The following is a 12007-nucleotide window of genomic DNA, read 5'->3' as shown; positions in this document are numbered from 1 at the left end:
TGCCCCCAATCATGTGCCAGTAACAAGGGCCCCATAGATGCCCCCCAATTATGTGTCAGTAACAGTTGCCCCCATAGATGCCCCCCCCATCATGTGCCAGTAGTAGTACCATATAAAAAAATAAACACTTATACTTACCTCCATCAGGCTGGCAGTGATATGATGCAGGCCTCTTATAGCCTGTGTCCCTCGCTGTACAAAACTATGTGGTCAGAGTAGTACACCACTTTTACAGACTGACAACAATACGCACAAAACCGAAGATAAAATCGATTTTAGAGGAAAAATTGCCCTCTCTTGCCCAAGGAACTACATACTCTGCCGCCAGTGTTGTCAGCTGGAAATCTTTGGAGCAATTTCTCTTTGTAGCAGGGGTTGAGAAGGGTGAACAACCAGTAATCGGTGTTGTCCAAAATGCATAAAACACGCGGGTAGAGGGAAAGGCAGCCTAACAAAAAGACAGCCATGTGTGCCAGAGTCCCAACAGGCAAGACTTTGCTGTCGTCAACAGGAGGATGACTCTCAATCTCCTCATCCTCTTTCTCCATGGGTACTACCCTCTGTAGTGGAGGCAATCGTATCCTGCTCCTCCTCCTCCTCCTCATCATCATCATCATCCAATTTGTGCTGAGAATACGAACTGAGGGTGGTCTGGCTATTACCCTGTGTAATGTCTTCCCCCATTTACACCTCTTCCACATGCAAAGTGTCAGCCTTAATTGTGAGCAGCGAGCATTTGAGTAGACACAGAGGTGGGATGATAACGCTGATAATAGTGTTATCGCCGCTCACCTCTGTGTTGATTCCTCAAAGTTTCTTAAAACCTCAAAGAGGTCAGACATCCATGCCCACTCCTCTTGTGAAGAGCGGAAGCTGACTGGAAAGGCAACGACCATGTTGCAGCTGGTATTTCACTACTGCCCTCTGCTGCTCATAAATCCTGGCCAACATGTGGAATGTCGAGTTCCAGCGCTTGCTCACATCGCACAACCGTCGGTGAGCTGGCTATTGTAAGCGCTGCTGCAGTATTGACAGACCGGCGGAAGCTGTCGATGACTTGCGGAAATGGGCACACACGCGGCGCACCCTCACCAGTAGCTCAGGCAAATTGGGGTTGGTTTTGAGAAACTGCTGAACCACTAAGTTGAAGACGTGGGCTAGGCATGGTATTTTTGTAAGCTTGCCGAGCTCCAAAGCCACTACCAAGTTACGGCCATTATCAGACACAACCATGCCTGGTTGTCTGGTCTCTTATTCCCTGCCACAGCTCTGCGGCGGTGTGCTGTTTGTCACATAAACAGATCAGCTTAAGCACGACCTGTTGACGCTTCCCCACTGCAGTGCTACACTGCTTCCAGCTACTGACTGATGGCTGACTGGTGCTGCAAGAGGATAATTCTGAGGTGGAAGTGGAGGAGGAGGCAGAAGAGGAGAAGTGGGGGTTGATGCCACTAACGTAGGTGGTGGCGGAAACCCTGATGGAAGTAGGGCCCGAAATCCTTGGCTTCGGTAGCACCTGCGCCATCCCAGGGTACGACTTGCTCCTGGCCACAGCAACATTCACCCAGTGTGCCATCAGGGAAATGTAGCGTCCCTGGCTGAAAACACTTGTCCATGTGTCAGTGGTTAAGTGGACCTTCCCAGTAACTGCATTTGTCAGGGCAACGGTGATGTTACGGGACACATGCTGGTGTAAGGCTGGCATGGCACACCATGAAAAATAGTGGCGGCTGGGGACTGTGCAACGCCACAGAGTTGTGTTACTACATGCCTCTACCCCGCTACTATCTTCTAAGAGCCTTTACTTTGTCATCTGATATAATTTATATTGTCTCTTTACAAATGTGCATGTAAAACCATGTTAAACACCATTGTTCTGTAATGTTCCAGGTTTACCAGCAGGTGGCAGCAATGCATTGGCCAGGTACCAGTCCTAGTTTGGTGTATCTAGGCTGGAATGGATTGTTCCAGCTTAGCTCCCTCACTGTGGAGTTTTGGACTGTTGCCACATCCTGCAGCATGGGTAGAGGAGGAAGTTAGAGTTAGTGTAGCCTCCTACCTGCTAGGGGAAGGCTGTGTGATAGCGTTCAGGATATCCCCTGCATAGGGAAGACAGCAAGGATCTTGTCTCAGCTGAGACCTGATCATATACCCAGGCTGAGCACCTGTAGGCTCAGCTGGATGAAAAGAAGCAGAAAGCCGCAGACAACCTCCAGAGTTTCAGGAAGAAACCAACCCCTGAGAAATCATCTGTGAGTTAAGTCCAGAGACCTAGGAGAAGCCATTCCTCCTCAGCTAGTCTGTCCCAACAAAGCAGAAGGTACAGAAAAGTGCAGAAGATTAATTCCTGCCACAGTTACAGAGCTACCAAGCAGACGTCCTATCCTGCAAGCTCCCCACATATCAAGCAGAAGCATCTATTCCTTGAGAAACGGAGCGAAACATGTGTCGGGGTGAGCTCCACACAGGTCTGATTTTCCTTTTGCGCTATCCTAGCAGGTATTTATGGCCATGATGTATTGTTTGATATGCGTGTCATTACTTTATGGCATTTTTTCTTGTGCATTGTGTTAAATACATGAGTGCCTTTTGTACCTTAATGTATTGGTAGAACCCCCCCCCCCCCCCTTTCCTTCCTGTGGGATTGGTTTATGTATAATGGGATCTGGAAAATAAATTGTCCTCCTATTGGGAGTAGTATTCCTACCCTTTGTTACCTGTGTTGGAGCTGTGGTCCGCAGCGTCAACTGCATTACTGCTTCATACTGTATATCTTTACATATTTGTTTATAATGGTGTAATTCAATACAATATGTTTTTATATTGCATGTGTGTTTTTCATTTTTTGGTGATACTTTGTATATTACACACTGCCTTTCATCTTGTTGATGATTATATAGGTTGTATAGAACCATCTATTCCTGCCAATGATTGCCAAAATCTGTTGAGACCAGAGACCAAAGCTGTACACTGCTTGGATACAAGTTATCTTCTTGCGGCACTGGCCCTATCATCATCTGACAGTCGGCCCGGTCCTTCTAACCGTGCAGCGGGGCGGCCGCCAGGCAATGGCGGATCCAGACCCTGGTCTCGGGAGGGGCACTTCCAGATTATTTTCTGTCCGCAGCCACAAAACAACGGTGCTTATAGAACAGACTACACAGTGTAGAGGTATACTGTAAATTGTGTGGTACAGTGTATGCTATATGTGTATAACATAAACATATTTCACATGAAAACTTACAATTACTTGGCTTGGCCCTTGGCGATCTCGGACACCACTTTAACACTTTGGCCGGGGGTCTCAGTGAAGCTGATGTGTTTTATCCTAATGAGAAAGATTTCATAATAAGGATTTGGAGAAGGGGCAGTGGGGTCGCAGAGCAGGGAGAGGCTGGTGCTGCTACTAGGTCATACCATGGGGGAATAATAAAGCCCACCATAATGCCCCCCAATAGAAATAATTCTCCTTATAATGTGACAGTGCAAAAAATACCCCCTTGTAATGCCCTCAGTTGAGCTAATGTACCAATAGTACCCCCATAATGTGCCAGTATAAAATACCCCTATATATTGCCCCCAGTAAATGCCCTCATAGTGCTCCTCTCCCCCCTTCCTCCTAGTGCCCCCATAATTTACCAGTATAAAATGCCCCAGTAGATGACCTCAGTGTCCCACATAATTTGCAAGTATAAAATACCCCTTCTTAGTGCCCCTGTAGATGACCTCATAGTACTCCTCTCCCCAACAGTACCCACCATAATGTGCCCCCGTATAAAATGATACTGTACAGAGACCCCATAAAAAAATACCCCTTCTTTATGGCCTCAGTAGATGCCCATCAAGAATGTGTCAGTAAAAAGTGCCTCCAATAATGTGCCAGTAAAAAGTGCCCGGATAATGTGCCAGTAATAAGTGCCCCCATAGATGCCCCCCAATAATGTGCCCGTAAAATGTGCCCCCATAGATGCCCCCATCATGTGCCCGTAACAAGAGGGCCCCTATATGCCCCATCATGTGCCAGTAACAAGAGCCCCCCCATTCCCCATCATGTGCCAGTAACAAGAGGGCCCCCCATGCCTCATAATGTGCCAGAAAAAGTATTTATACATCTAAAAAAAAAAAAGAACATAAACTTACCTCAGCGATGCGATGCAGGTCTCTTCCGGCCTGTGTCCCGCGCTGTACGGCTCAGGCGGCGCGATGACGTCAGCGCGCTGCCACAGCCGGCCTCTGATAGGCTGCAGGCACTAGGCCGGCAGCCTATCAGAGACACAGGGGAGGGACACGCCTCTCCCCTGCCCTGCTGCGATACAGATGGAGATGAGTGCTTCCTCAATGGAAGCGCTCATCTCCCTGTGCCGGCACCTGGCACCCGCACCGCACACGCAAGTTTTCAGCAGGGACAACAGGGTCCAGGGCCGGGCCGGCCTCACCGCCAGCTCGGGGAGGGGGGCAATTGCGGGCTGCTGCCTGATGTGCTGACAGCACTGCTGTGCCTATTTTAATGCAGGGTCCTAGAGCTGCAGCTCCATCAGCCCCTATGTTAATTCGGCCCTGGGTTCAGGACGTCTTGCAGCAGGCCATGAAAATCTCTGGCCATTTCAGAAGATCTTACACGGCCATGGCTCGCCTTGCTGACATTCAGCGGAGACACAACCTGCCCGTCAGACATCTGATTTGTGACTGCCCGACGTGATGGAACTCCACCTTGTATATGCTTGATAGGCTGCTCCAGCAGAAACGTGTAGTTAATGACTACGTGTACAAACTCTGCAGCAGGACAGGTTCTGGGGAGCTTGGTTTCTTTTCACCGCACCAGTGGCTGCTCATGAGTGACGCATGCAGACTTCTGCGGCCATTTGATGAGATCACCAAACTGGTCAGTCGCAGCCAGGGCGCCATCAGTGACATCGTACCTTACGCCTTCTTTCTGGAGCATGCATTGCGTTGTGTCATTGATCAAGCTGTCGAGAAGCAGGAGCTGGAAGATGAGGAAGTTGCAATGCTGGATGCAGGGCCGTCTTTAATATTGATTGGACCCTGGGCAAAAATTTATTTGGGCCCCCTGGATCCTGCCTTCCCACACCTTAGCAGGCAATCATGCCCTCTACCACAACACGCACACAAAAAATCCACACCCCTGGTAGAGTCCAGTGAATGACCGTAAATACTTCCAGTTCTGAAGACTCCAGCGGCTCAGGATCAGTGCTCTGGGCAGCCAGGCTCAGGCTGGAAGTGGGCATCGCTCTGCAGGAAGGAGACCAGGGCTCGGCTCACCCTAGCGTTACAGTGCACCCCAGTACCCCACAGTATGCCGTATAGCACCCTATAGTATACAGCACCACACAGTATGCAGTTTAGCACCCCACACTATACAGTACCGCACAGTATATAGTAGAGCAGTATAGCAGCCCACAGTATACAGCACCCCACAGTATACAACACCTCACAGTATACAACACCTCACAGTATACAACACCTTACTGTATACAGCACCCCAAACTATACACAATACAGCCCCCCACACTATACAGTACAGCAGTATAGCACTTCACACTATACCGCACCCACAGTATACAGTATACAGACCCCCACAGTATACAGTACAGCAGTATAGCCCCCCACACTATACAGGCCCCCCCACTATACAGCCCCCCCACTATACAGGCCTCCCCACACTATACAGGCCCCCCTCACACTAAACAGGCCCCCCACAGTATACAGCCCCCCACAGTATACAGCCCACCCCACAGTATACAGCCCACCACAGAGTATACAGCCCAACACAGTATACAGTCCCACACAGTATACAGCTCCACACAATATACAGCCCCCCACAGTATACAGGCCCCCACACAGTATACAGCACCCCACTATACAGTAGTTTAAGGTATATTAACATAACAGCCCCTGTCACCTTTTTCTGATGTAATCTTCACACAAAAAAGCTCCACAGTTAACTTCTGCAACACTCCACAGGACCTGTGATGACCTCATAGCCATGTGACCAGTAATTGCTAGGTTACTGGTCACATGGTGATGATGTCATTTAGGTCCTAGATCAAAACTTTAACACAGTACAATCGTGATGCCTGGACAGAGGCAGCTGTCTTAGGCCCCCCAGGAGCAACTGGGCCCTGGGCAGCTGCCCCTTTTGTCCCTTGGCAAAGACTGCCCTGGCTGGATGAATTCCCGGGGGGGCTACTCCATCTGAGACAAGTCAACAACAGGAGTCTGAAGAGGAGTCAGAGGACGATGGTTCCGGGGTGGAGGTGGAGCAAGAAGAGCATGCTTTAAACATTTCTGGGATCCCTGGTGTTTTCCGTGGATGGGGGGAGGAGGAATGAGGACGACATTATCCTGGATGATGAGCAGGAGCCAGGCCACTACACCGCTTCCAGTTTAGTGCAAATGGGGGCCTTCATGCTCCAGTGTTTTAAGAGGGACCTCCATATAAAAAGCATAAAGGGCAAGGGCCAGTTCTGGGTGGCAACGTACTTAGAGCCCCGTTACAAACAAAAAATGGCGGAAATGTTACCAACATCAGAGAGGGCTGTCAGAATGCATCACTTCCAGGCCTTGCTTCGAGAAATGCTGCATTCTGCTTTTGCGGGCACTGGCAGAGGAATTTCCATTCACAGAGAAACTGTTGTGGGTAGCCATCCAACAGCGCCTGCAAGAAGAGGGCGGTTTTAAGATGTGCTGGTCACTTCGGATATAAGATCATTCTTGCAGCCAACCCATCGACAGCTGTCCTCCGGATCCAGCCTCAGGGAATGCCTAGACCGATAGGTGTCTGTCCACATCGGCCGTTAACCCGATGTAGTCGTTCTGAGAAGCGATGAACTCCTGGACTACTAGGTGGGCAGGCTTGACCTGTGGCCAGAGCTGGCACAATTTGCCATGAATCTGTTGGCTTGCCCCTTGTCCAGTGTCCTGTCCGAAAGGACGTTCAGCGCAGCAGGGGGGATTGTGACCGATAAGCGCACTCTCCCAGCTCACGACAGTGTGGACTACTTCACATTTCTAAAAATTAATGAGGCATGGATCTCAGAGAAATTCAACACATGTGACGAGTAGACCATGTTTGATTGAAATTCCTCATGACAGCCCACAAATATCCGCCACCACCCAGAACAAATCATGGTCCCTGTCTTAAGTAAATACAGCAGCATAAAAGGCCTTTTATGTCGGTTGAATGCCTAATTTTCGGTGCCTGTACTGGCCAACACTTACTTATTTATCCTGTGAACGGCTAATGTACCTCCAGCCACAGAATCCAAAGTTCTTTGCTGTCAGGTGAATGCCTATTGCCTAATTTTTGGGGTCTGTACTGGCCAACAGTTACATATTTATCCTGTGACGGCCTAATGTACCTCCATCCGCAGAATACAAAATTCTTTGCTCTCAGGTAAATGCCTATTGGCTAATTTTTGGGGCCTGTACTGGCCAACACTTACATATTTATCCTGTGAATGCCTAATTTTCTCCCTTAGGGTCCATTCACACCTCTGTAAAATGGGTCCCCATACATTCAGCAATTTTGCTGAAATTTGAAAATGAATGGGTCCGCACCGTGGCTCCGATTAAAAAATAGAACATTTACTAACAAATGGAATTTATATTATGGTTGTGGCCATGTGCAGTCCGCAAAATGCGGAATGCACATGACCATTGCACATGTTTTTCGGATACACAATTTGTGGATCCGAAAAACCATAACGGATGTGTGAAAGGACCATTAAACATATGTATTTGACATGTATTTACCGGCTGCTCTCAGTTCTGGCTGATTTAGGCTGAGCTATGTGTAGGACTTATGCTACCCAGTTACACTAAAACAGAGCAATATTACAAAAAACTAAATGCACATTATAACTGTATAAATTATTTATATAACACATTAGGAAAAAAAAATTAAGGCAACTTTTTTTGCCAAAGTGGCCTTCAATGTCTTCATTACTGTTGTTAAAAAAAAAATATATAAACATTATTTGCAATTCCTATTAAGCCTTTAAGGATCGGACAATTTTTCTTCTTTGTGCCAAGGCCATTTTTTGCTAATCAGAGATGTGTCACTTTATGTGGTAATAACTTTAAACACTTATACTTATCCAGGCCATTCTGACATTGTTTTCTCACATATTGTACTTCTTGACAATGGTAAAATTGAGTCAAAATATTTCATTTATATTTATAAACAAATGCCAAATTTACAAAAAAATCTCTACTTTTATTATAGATATTATTACCTCCTACATGTACGGTGCTGGGCGTTAAGTCACGTCCATTTGCACTGGGAATGTACAGCGCTGGGCGTTAAGGGGTTAAGGATGATCATGTACACTATTGCAATGCTTGATAAAGACTTCCTTAAGTCGAAACGTTGTTAAGGTTAGATGAGGGGTATTTTTATAGAGCAGGTTGTTACGGAGGTGACAAAAAATTTCTACTTTTTCTGTTGTTTGGTTCAGTTTTACATAAACAAGCATTTTAAAACAAAAAGTATTTTGTGGTGCATATAACTTTTTGATTGCTTGCTATTACACCTTTTTGTGATAAAAGTTCTCCAAAAAATGCCTTTTTTGAGAGTTTTAATTTTTTGTTTTGAAAGGTGTCCACCCGAGGGGTTACTTTGTGTGATATTTTTATACAACTGGTTGTTACAGATGCGGCAAGAGCTAATATGTTTCCTTATTTTTTTGTTATTTCCGTTTTACACAATAAAAGCATTGTTGAAACAAAAACAATTCATGTTTTAGTGTCTCCATAGTTTGAGAGCCATATTTTTTTTTAATAAGTGATTTTCTAATGGTAGGGGCTCATTTATGGCCGAATTAAATGACAGATTGGTACTATTTTGGGGGGCATATGCCTTTTTTGATAGCTTTGTGTTGCACTTTTAGTGATGCAAGGTGACAAAATTAATATATATTTTTTTAAAGTTTCAATTTTTTTATTTTTACTGTGTACACCTGAGAGGTTAGGTCATATGATATTTTTATAGAGACGGTCGTTATGGACACGGCGGTAACAAATATGTCTGTTTTTTTTTTTTTGTTTTTTTTAAGTGTTTATACACATTGACGATTTAACTCTCAATATGTTAGTTAATGATATTTATGATGATTATATAGTTTATTAGTTTGTGATATTTATTATAGAGTATAATTTAATTTTGTTTGTTAGTTAGTGATAGTTCAATAGAGTTTAATATTATTTATTTGTTAAGTTAATGGTTTTTATGTAGATTAAAGAGTTATTGTCCAGTGTTCTTGTTTTGTATTACTGTAGTGTATGTTGTCCCCTCATTGTTGGCCCTTTTAATGTTTATGTACATGTTATGGATACATAATCATATTGCTATGTGCACATATTTACCCTCCAGCACTTTCCACCTCCACCTCTTTAACTTCTCCTACATCTGGTAGGGGTGGCTAAATAGGCTGTGAGGGTCCGACCTCCTCCTTCTCTTCCTCCTCTTCCTCCTCAACCTCCACCACCTCCATGCCCTCCGTCGATGGCCTTCTCCGAATGGAGGGAATAGGAACTTCTGTAATCACAGAATGTTCAGATTTTAGAGAAACATCTCTGAAATCTTAACAACTTTAAATATCAAGAAATTCCAATATGGAGGGATCTATATATAATTGCAGTGGCTGCCAGCGTTATGCTGCATAACTCAATAAAAAATGAACAGCATGCAAACAGACATCCCCTCCACAGTGTCTTGATGAAACAATAGGGAGAGAGGAGAGCCATGTGATGGATTATCTCCTGAGTGTATCATAGGATGATCTGCTTCTCTACACCAGAGTCGGCTACTTATTAATCCTATCACTAACACAATAGAACAAAGTGACAAATAAACTAACACATTTATTGGGAGTCTCATTGCAGTGTTAACCCTTATTGCGTTTATGGATTCACACCATGCAAATTTAATGGGGACTGGAGAATAGGAAAGATGTGGCCTATAAACAACCCAAAAATCATGGTTTATAGTTCCCTCTAAACAAAAAAGGTCAGAGTGGGGTTCACCATAGACCTGGGTCCATAGTCCGTAGTCCGTAAACCGGTGATGGTTCAGTCCGTCACTTGTACGAAATCAGATGGTTACATCCAAAATCCCTATCTCGCTGTGTGTTTAAATATATATATATATATATATATATATATATATATATATATATGTATATATATAAACAATACAACCACAGCTAGGTTGAGATGTTTGATGTAATTTGGTTCATTTGGGGCGTGTCCCACCAGGTACTAATTAATCAGTTGTAAAGGGATGAAATACTTATTTGCGATACTGTATATACAGTACCTTCCAAAAGTATTCACCCCCTTGACTTTTTGTTTATTTAGGTACATTACAGCCTTCTGTTCAATGTTTTATTAATCAGAATTTTATGTGATGGATCAGAACACAATAGTCTAAGTCGGTGAAGTGAAATGAGAAAAATATATAAATAAAATTAGTTGTTTAGAAATAGAAAACCGAAAATTGGCATGTGCGTATGTAATCAACCCCTTTGTTCGGAAGCCCATAAAAAGCTCTGTTGCTACCTTTACCTATTACTTTCAGAACTCACATAATTAGTGAAATGATGTTCTCCTGTGTGCAATCTAAGTGTCACATGATCTGTCATTATTAGGGTTGAGCGAACCCGAACTGTAAAGTTCGGGTTCGTACTGAACTTTAGGATTTTGGGACCCCGGCCCCGAACATTTCCGTAAAAGTTCAGGTTCGAGTTGGGTGTTCGCCGCTTTCCTTGGTGCTTTTTGAAAGGCTGCACAGTAGCCAATCAACAAGCATCATACTACTTGCCCCAAGAGGCCATCACAGCCATGCCTATTAATGGCATGGCTGTGATTGGCCAGAGCAGCATGTTTCCCAGGCTCTATATAAGCTTGAGTCACGTAGCGCTGCACGTCACTCTGCTGTTACAAGTGTAGGGAGAGGATGCTGCTGGACTTGTGTGTTCACTGAGAGCATAGGAGAGAATCTAACTCAGCGATCTATAGACAAATAGTTGTGTGGGTGCAGGGCACTATTGTTTTACCCTTCCCTGAGCTCATTGACCAAAAAATACTAACTTTTAGAATTCTGGTAGGTGGGTGGCGGCGGCGGCCATTTTAAGCATGCTCAGTGCACCAGCACTGCATCTGAGCTTTTGGGACATTGCAAATGACAATTTTTGGGGGCAAACTACAACATCTGCATTAGTCAGTGTGCAATTTAAGGTAGAAATACACCCATAATTTTCTGGGGTTTGAAAAACACACTTTTTTTTTAAAAAAAAACTGTATTTTCCAGATCTGCAAGTGTAAATTCAAGTTAAATATATACAGCTTTCATATTCTTTTAGCCAAAAAAGACTTTTTGGGCAATCTACAACATCTGTATTAGTCAGTGTGCAATTTAAGGTAGAAATGCACCCATCATTTTCTGGGGTTTGAAAAACACACTCTTTTGACAAAAAACACTATTTTCAGGCCTTGCAGCATCAGCACGTGTGAAATTACAGGCTTATATACTGCTGTCAAATTCAGTTTCTAAACAAACACTCATTTGGGCACAAAAAATTTAGTTTGCAGCCTTTGATGCAGATGTCATTGTGAGATACACCCTTAATACATTTGAGTAACAATCAGAGATTTTAAATACCGCCATTTGGTGCACCAATATTGAATTCAGGCCTACACTGGTTCAGACCCTGTGAGATACCACCTCTACATACAGGGGTTTGAATTAGGGATTTGAAATACAGCCATTTTGTGCAAAGATATATTTACTGCAGGCCTACACTGATTCAGGGCGTGTGTGATCCCCCTTAACTTCATGGGATGGAAGAGATTCTGGCTTCTACCCTCTACCCTTTTACCCCCACCCTGATCAATAAAACACAACAATCGCACTTAGTGTAAAGGCCGTAGCGGCAATTTATTAAATAACCATAAATAAAATACCATACTTTTAAAATATATTATAACT

The sequence above is a fragment of the Bufo gargarizans genome, chromosome 4 (assembly GCF_014858855.1).
Source record: "Bufo gargarizans isolate SCDJY-AF-19 chromosome 4, ASM1485885v1, whole genome shotgun sequence".
NCBI lineage: Eukaryota > Metazoa > Chordata > Amphibia > Anura > Bufonidae > Bufo > Bufo gargarizans.
Note: the sequence above shows the minus strand (reverse complement) of the source record.